This window comes from Agelaius tricolor, unplaced genomic scaffold (genome assembly GCF_023055355.1).
Source record: "Agelaius tricolor isolate 1412-34295 unplaced genomic scaffold, bAgeTri1.0.p SCAF_18, whole genome shotgun sequence".
In the NCBI taxonomy this organism is placed as follows: domain Eukaryota; kingdom Metazoa; phylum Chordata; class Aves; order Passeriformes; family Icteridae; genus Agelaius; species Agelaius tricolor.
This window is the reverse complement of record NW_027269278.1, coordinates 6,870,378-6,878,231: the sequence shown is the minus strand read 5'-3', so window position 1 is coordinate 6,878,231 and position 7,854 is coordinate 6,870,378.

Genomic DNA, 7,854 nt, shown 5'->3' with positions numbered 1-7,854 from the left:
GCATACAGACATACTCCAACATCCTCCTCATCTCATCAGAACTTTACTGCCTACATACTTTGAAAACATTATTATGTTTTATACAGGTTAGTTTAGATTCCCACCTCCAAGGCCCATCCATGTCACTCCTTACCAGGCATAGAAAGCAGGGAGCATTATTCTCTGGTACAGACTCTACTGACATACTAGAGGATAAATCCAACAAAGAAAAATTTAGCTGGATAAATTTCTTATAGTTAAAATTATTTGCAAGCAAAGCCAATATACTTGCTCTTCAGCTTAAAATACAAGCTTTGCCTAGCAGTTAACACTCAGAACTGAAGTGTGGATGTGTGTGCTCCCTGTCACCTCAAAGCCAGTGACTCTACCACTTTTCATCAACCAGGATTAGATATCTATCTTGCACATTGCTCTAGCAAAGCCTTCAGGAAACTCTCATCATGAGCAGTGGTGTTAGCAGGCACATAAATACAAACATCCCACCCTTCAACAGCCAGCGGCAGTTGTTCTTGCAAGGAATTACTCTTTCACTTCATTTAATAATCTGCCAAGTCTTCTGCAGAGACCTCAGCTCACTGTTCTGCACCATTATTGGCTTGTGACTGCAGAGATTCCAGACTCACTGGAGCACAAGCTTATGTAAAGCTGGGCAGACACACAGAACAAACAAAAGCAGACTGGACATAATATCAGCAGATGATCAAAACCATAATACCCAATTACATAATTAATTCTCTTATTCAATCCAGCTCTTCTGCCACCTCAGCAAGCTATCTGTCTAGTTACAATCTTATCTCATTGCCACATTAACTGCCCCAAAACCTGTGTCACTAGATGCCATGTCAAAAAAATCCTCAATTGGTAGAGAAGTCACTCTTCAAAACACAACATCCATCAAAACACCTACAACAACATAAACTGTTCTCCTGCAAATCCCTTAATGTTACTCAATACCGAAAGCCAATTAAAAAAAACATGATGGGTCTTATGTTAAGGCAAAGAGAGGAGAAATTACTCATCTAAAACTTCCATAACTGCTGCTGCAAAGCAGCCACTCGAGGATGTAGCAATTAAAAGTACAAGATTTAAGTGCATGTAAATAGATTTCCTGGGTATTGAGCTAAATGGTAAAATGAAACACTGTGTATGGAAAATAATCCTTCAGAAAAAATTACTCTTCATTATTGTAAACTTGATGATTTGAAAATCTAGAAAACTTCAGATATAGATTTGCATACTCTATTTGTCAAGTGAGTGCATCTTATTCCCTTCAGCAAGTTGTCCTGATTTTCTTCAAAACTCAAAAATCCTTCTAGGGGGAGGTTAAGTTGAAAGTTTTCTATATAAAAATATCTCCCTTCACATTCTTTTCTCGTATTTCTCAGCCCTGAATTTATAAAAGTAATTCCACAACACATTCGCTGAAACTCCTAATATAAATACAGCAAATCTCACAGTCTGTAATGAGTGTTACATGAAACATGAGCAGGGACTGTGCTATCTCTGAGCCACCACTGCCCTCATCTGGGAGTAGGCTGCATCTCCCATTCTGCCAGGAGAGATTTTAATTTTCCACATGATTGTTTGTGTACTACAGATCTGAGAATTCATACTGTCATTTACATTTTCCTTTAAGTGTCCTCTCTCAATGAAAGGATTCCTTTTAGATCCCCTAGCAAGACAAGGAGAAAAACCTGCTAGTACACCTGGGCAAACAAACAGAACAAATCACCAAACCAAGAAACCCACAGCATTTGCTTCCACACGAGTGGTAACAAGTGATTTCAGTGCTGAATCCATCTACATACAAATGCAAACACCAAATATGCAGTGCAAACAAATCAAAAACCGAAAACAACTGGGATTCAGATCAAATAGAAAGAGGTAACAACAAAAATAGTGACAATGGGAATAGCTTAAACATTCTTCACTGTTATTCAAAAAGGAATAACTACTCAAGGGAGGATGAAAAACCAACCTAAAGGGGGCAGAAGGACAAGAACTACTATTGAACAGGTATGATTTCCAAAAAATGCAAGGAAATGGAGTCATGACAAGAAAAATTTGATTAACCATAATTTCAACGAAATCTATGTGTCACCAACAATAAGGAGCCAGATGAGTTTAAAGGAGCAGAAGGACTCACACAGCCTTGACCCACTATGACACAGAAACAGAAAAAACCCAACTAACCAACCAACATTATTTTGCTCTCCTCTTAAGTAAATCATAGTCCTATTAAAATAATTTAGCATTTTAAACAATAATTTTGGCTGTTAACATTAATAGCAAAAAAACTATTTGAAATGCCTCTATTCCAGGAAACATACATTCATAAAGAGCATTCTGTGCCATTTTAAACACTCCCAACAGAAGCTGGGGTCATGATAATATTTCTAAGGAAAATATTTAGTTAGATGTTTAGTCTAAATCAGTCCCTAGCAGTATCATTAAATATTTGCTTATTTATTCCTTCAATGCACTACTCATTTGGCCCTTTCCACAAAAAAAAAAAAAAAAACCACCTAAGTCATCCCTTCTCAGACTGGTAGCCCAGTCCCTAAAACTGGCAGCAAATTCTGAGGCTCACAAGCTGAGTTTTAACTGTTCAGTAATCAGTGCTGGTTTCTGCAGAAATTACTTGTCTCAGCTGTTTCAGATCTTGCAGTGGGAGGGTGACACAAGCAGAAGCCAGTGAGGCTGCTCACAAGCATTTCTTTATTTAAGCAAGAAGGAATGTTTTCAGCAAACAGCTTGGGCCAGCTGTGAGCAGGTTGCAGGGCACTGAGTCTCACTACAGGATTACTGAGTACTCCCAGCACTGTTTGAGCCTCCACAAAGTGGTATCAGGGACCACTGAATAAAAAACTTGGAACTCTATATATCATAATTTATGAAAACTATAAAAATAGTAGGGGCACGTACAGGTCAGAGGCAAGGTGAGAGTGGCACTGAGGGGACTGCAGCATCTCTTTCAATTACCAAATTTCACAGCACCTCTCTCACCCATATATTAAAAACTAAAAAATAGACTTTCTTCACCCTCCTCTGGGACCTGCTTTTCAAGTGTGCAGCACCAGAGAAGCAGCACAACAGGGCTCATGTTTCCCTCAGAGACAACACTGTCACTCCAGCTACATTTGTCTGACATTTTACATTCACACATTCGGAGACTATGACTATTTCTGGACTGCAAAATACTATCTGAAGGACAGATAGATTATATACCCTGCATTCTAAAGTGGCAGGTTGCTATGGTTTCCCCCTGCAAGAACAAAATTCACTTCATTAGGTTATCTGAAGATCTCCACTAAAACCAAAAGGGGCCATCAGGGAAGCAGCCTGTCCTTTAATCACAGCTCTGCCTTCCTAACACCAGTCCATTTTTCTTCTGAAACAGCTTTTGAAAAGAAGAATGTAGTTCTGCACATGAACTGAAATATCCTGATACTCCAAATTCTGAGATGAGCTCTAACCACAGGGTTGGTACAACAATATGGATCCTGACTGAGTGGAGACTGCTGTACTGGAAACCTATGGTTTAGAAAAAGATATTTAACTCTTGCTTGTTTAAATTACTACCTGAACTACTTAACTCATTTGGTAAATCACATTAGGAATTAGCAGAACCTCTTTTCTTGAAAATAAAACACAGATAACAGGACAAAATATTTATTCTTTAAAAAGACACAAACCCAGCCGAGGCAAATTCCCATGACCAGGTGTCACCCTGCTTCTGGAGGGTGGCACCTGGTCATGGAAAAACGTATTCAAGTTATTTTTTTTTTCCCCCCAACCATCTTTTCTGTGTATTTTTGCTTATCTCCATCTCCTGTGTGATCCATCAAACAAAAATTACTTGCCCATGCCATCTCTTTGGGCTCTTCAGCCAAGCACAGTGCCAAAGACTCACAGTACTGCTTTTAGCAAACTGTTTTCAACCATTCAGAACTCCTAAGCACTCAATTACTGGTTCAAGTTGCATTCCTTTGGGATTTATCGAAAAGTTGACTTTCTAAAAAAGAAATAAAAGCTTCCAACTGCAAGTGATTGACTTCCTATTTTTTTTTCTTAACAAAAAAAGACAAACCGTGTATTTCCATCATGCCAAGTCTCAGCTTAGAGGGCTCACCAACTGTTATTCCAAAGCAGTCAGGAACAATGAGCCCATTATCAGTAAGCCTAAAGCAAATGTGCAGCACCCACACAACCATTGGAAACATTCAGTCCATAAGCAAAAAAAATTAAAATATTAAAACATGAAGCATGACTTTGTACTGTCTTGTAATGACTCAAGTATTTCTAACAGTTCTCTCTGAAGGGAACTGACACTGTCCCCAGGCTGCTCCTCCCCGGGTGATTAACAAAAACACACACACTTTTGCAGGCCTATTAATCATCACAAGTGCCCAGTCTCAGCTTTCCCTGTCTGTTCAACAAATTACCCTTTGTTCCAAATCCAGCTGACATGACTCTTCCTAAAAAAACACTCCTGAATCTTCTCAAACTGGGAGGAAATACCTGGCTGAAAATTATAGGTGGAGAAGATGTAACCATGAAGAGTACAGGACTGCTGCTAGATTTTAAGTTTACACTGCAGATCCATGATTCCATACCCCATCCACACCATCTTCTTCTAGGGCAGCCAACTACACACCAGTCATATTCATAATGCTTGCTGATGCTCTTAACAAAGAGGGAAAGGAGTGTGAAACAGCAAAGGATTTTCCTGAATGGTGTCAACCAAAACACCATGTCAACATGGTGGCATGTCTGGCCAAGCAGGAGAGCAGGCCAGCCATGGTCCTTCCTGGACCCTGAACTTACTGAGGCTCCTGGATCCTCGGGGGTATGGCTGTGTGAGAAATGACTGCTCACTTTTAAAAAGGTTTATTAAATCTTAACAAAAAAATACAACAAAAGGACTAAATACGGAAAAATTACAGCACTGGGAGCCCCTGTGACTCTCAGCCACGTGCTTGTCTTCAAAATGAATGCTCTGCCTTTTATACCTCTAGTCCCTCCTAAAGTCTTGTCAGTCGACTTCTTGCTTGCTGTCCAGTGGTGCAGATCACTTTCTCACACCTTGATTTGAGGTCAGGTGTTACTACAGTAAAGAGCCAACCCTCCCCAAATGCCCCAAGTACCAAGACCATCCCATGCTAACAATGCAAGGGACAGGACATACCACAGTAACATTACTATACATTTACAAAACTTCTCTTAGCATACTATAATGTTCACCCCTTAATTGTGAGAGCCAACCATCTCACTACTCACCTATAACAGGGGGAAATCTCAACTGAGCCCAGTGCACATATTTATGCCCTGCAGGTGCCGACTGTGGCAGTGAGGATTAAACAGACACAGATTTCTCAAAGACATCTGACACACGTTAAGTAGAAAAGAGGTGAAGATACCACTCTGCAACTATCCACTCTGCTTCTGTGGCAGGCTCACCACCCAGCCCTACAGCACTGCCAGCACTCCTCAGCTTGGCACAGGCACTGGAGCAATGGGTGCCCTCAGCTACCAGACCAACCCACAAGAAATGTGTGTGTCCTTGTCTCAGGCAAGACAACCACTGAAGAGGCAGAACAGACATCTAGGAGAGAAGATGTAGCATCTTTGCTATCCAGTCTGAACCTCCATCTCATCTCTGCCCTCTCTTGAAGCACCTTGCATCCACACACAGCAGCCTGCAGAGCAGATGGAGTTTGTGTACTCACTTCAGCCACTGCAGTGCGAAGTCTGGCAATTCAGAGCAAGACACTTCTCAAGCTGCTGCCCAAGTGTTCTGGGCCACAAAGGTGTTTTGGGCTTCTGTTTGCCAAATGCCTAAGCCCAAAGAACATTTGAAAATCATAACTTATATGTTATATTTAATCAACATGAACTCCTTTTCCATGCCGTCACCTCAGTCCAGAATCCTTACTAAAAGAACAAAAAACAGGCCAGTGATTTTGCCTGCTGTCAGTGGCTTCAAACCAGATCCATGGCCTGCTGCTTTTTACAGCACTCCCTTAATCTATTTTTAAGAGCAGTTTGAGAAATAAAAGCTATTTAAAACAAGCAGCATGAAAAGAAGTATCATTTGCTTCACATGATTATTATGTGCATAGTAATGACAGGAAGAATACTGCAAATGTTTTCCAACTCTTAAAAAAAAAAAAAAGAAGAACACTTCCTTTGCAATATATAATCTTGAATTTTAATTTAGATAACTCAGACTATTTACTGGCAACATAAATATCCATATTCATGACATCTGATTTGCTATAATCTTTATTTCTGATGTGCTGCATCTGTGAATACTTGAAGTACTTGAGTTTGCATTCATGGGCAATTATATGGGAATGTCATCCAATAGCAACAGATTGATTTACAGTTTAGACTTCATAGCACCAAAAGACAATTTATTTTCTCTCAGATGGGCTGTGGCATGAGACCTGGGATTGATGCTTCCACTTTCATTTTTTTAACAAATTACTTTTTCTTGTCCCATAGACATGCAAATCAAGGACAGTATAATGAAGGTCTAACCAGTGCCTTTTAGATGCATTCTCTCAGTGCATCTCAGTGGTTTGCAAAGGTCAGAGGAAGGAAGGGAAATGGACAGCAAGTGGAAACTTAGATTTCTTGTAAGTGTTTTGGAGGGGAAAGAGGCACAGGTACGGTATTTGGTCATTTCACCTTCACACCCAAGGACTCCCTCATTCTGACTTCCACTGAGCCTTCCAAAAATCCAAGCTCTTGCTATGAAAAACACATTTTTCTTAAAAACTTCTGCAAAACCTCTAACTATATTTCCTTCTAGTCCTGCCTGCTGGAAGTTATTCTGAAGTAGAAAGGTTTTTCCAATAAAACAAATTTTAATTAATTTCCACAGGCGATAGGAAGAATTAAACAAGCCCACAATAAATCTGTGGTAAGTACAATAGGAGAAGGTAGTATGAGTATCACTTTTGATGCATGTATGGTCAGAGGGGCTGGAAAGTGTTAAAGACATGAACCCTTTGATGCCTTGTACTGGAGAGGTTTCAGTCATGCTGGAGGCGGGAGCAGTAAAACACCAAACCCCTCCAGCCTTCAGCCCTGTGGGGACAGCATCTGCCCTGGCCTGGAAACCCAGGCAGGAGCCATCCCAGGGCTTAGAAGCCATTTATGCTTTAAGAGCCATTTGTACTGATGCCTTATCAAGGCTGGCCTAGAACAGAGGCTAGACAGACTCAAAGAATAAAGTAGGGGTTTATTAGGAGGCCTCAATGGACCCACCTTGGGCAGTGCTAGAGCCCAGGCAGGGCTACACCCAAGATGAACCAAAATGGTCACCAAAAAATGGATGACTGGTCACAAGATCTCTCTTTTATAAGTTCTGGTCCATTTGCATATTGGAGTTAATTGTCCCATTACAGCTTTAGGTTATGAAATCTTGTCCTTCTTGTTTTTTTCTCTTCAGTCCACGTTGTTTGGCCACGTTGTTATCCATGCTCTTGGGCCTGAAATCTGGCTGTCCTTAGTCTCAAGCTAGAGAAGGAATTGTTTTGTCTCCCTGCTCTGTGAAGAACGCTTACTAACACTTAAAATGAAGCCCAGAACTACACACTAAAGCAGCACAGAACCTGAAAAATACAAAAGTTAAAACCTAAGAGTTTTAACTCTAAGTTAATACCAGGGCTGGGTGGGTGCTCGAGGAGCTCCAAGCGCCCCAGCGAGCGGGACTATCAGAGCGGCCGGGCCGGGCCGGTCCCTCAATGGCCAGGACACACGGGGCCGGTCCCTCAATGACCGGGACACACCGGGCACTCTCCCAGTCGCTCCCGTCTGAGGGGCGATGGAAGGGCGGGGACGCGC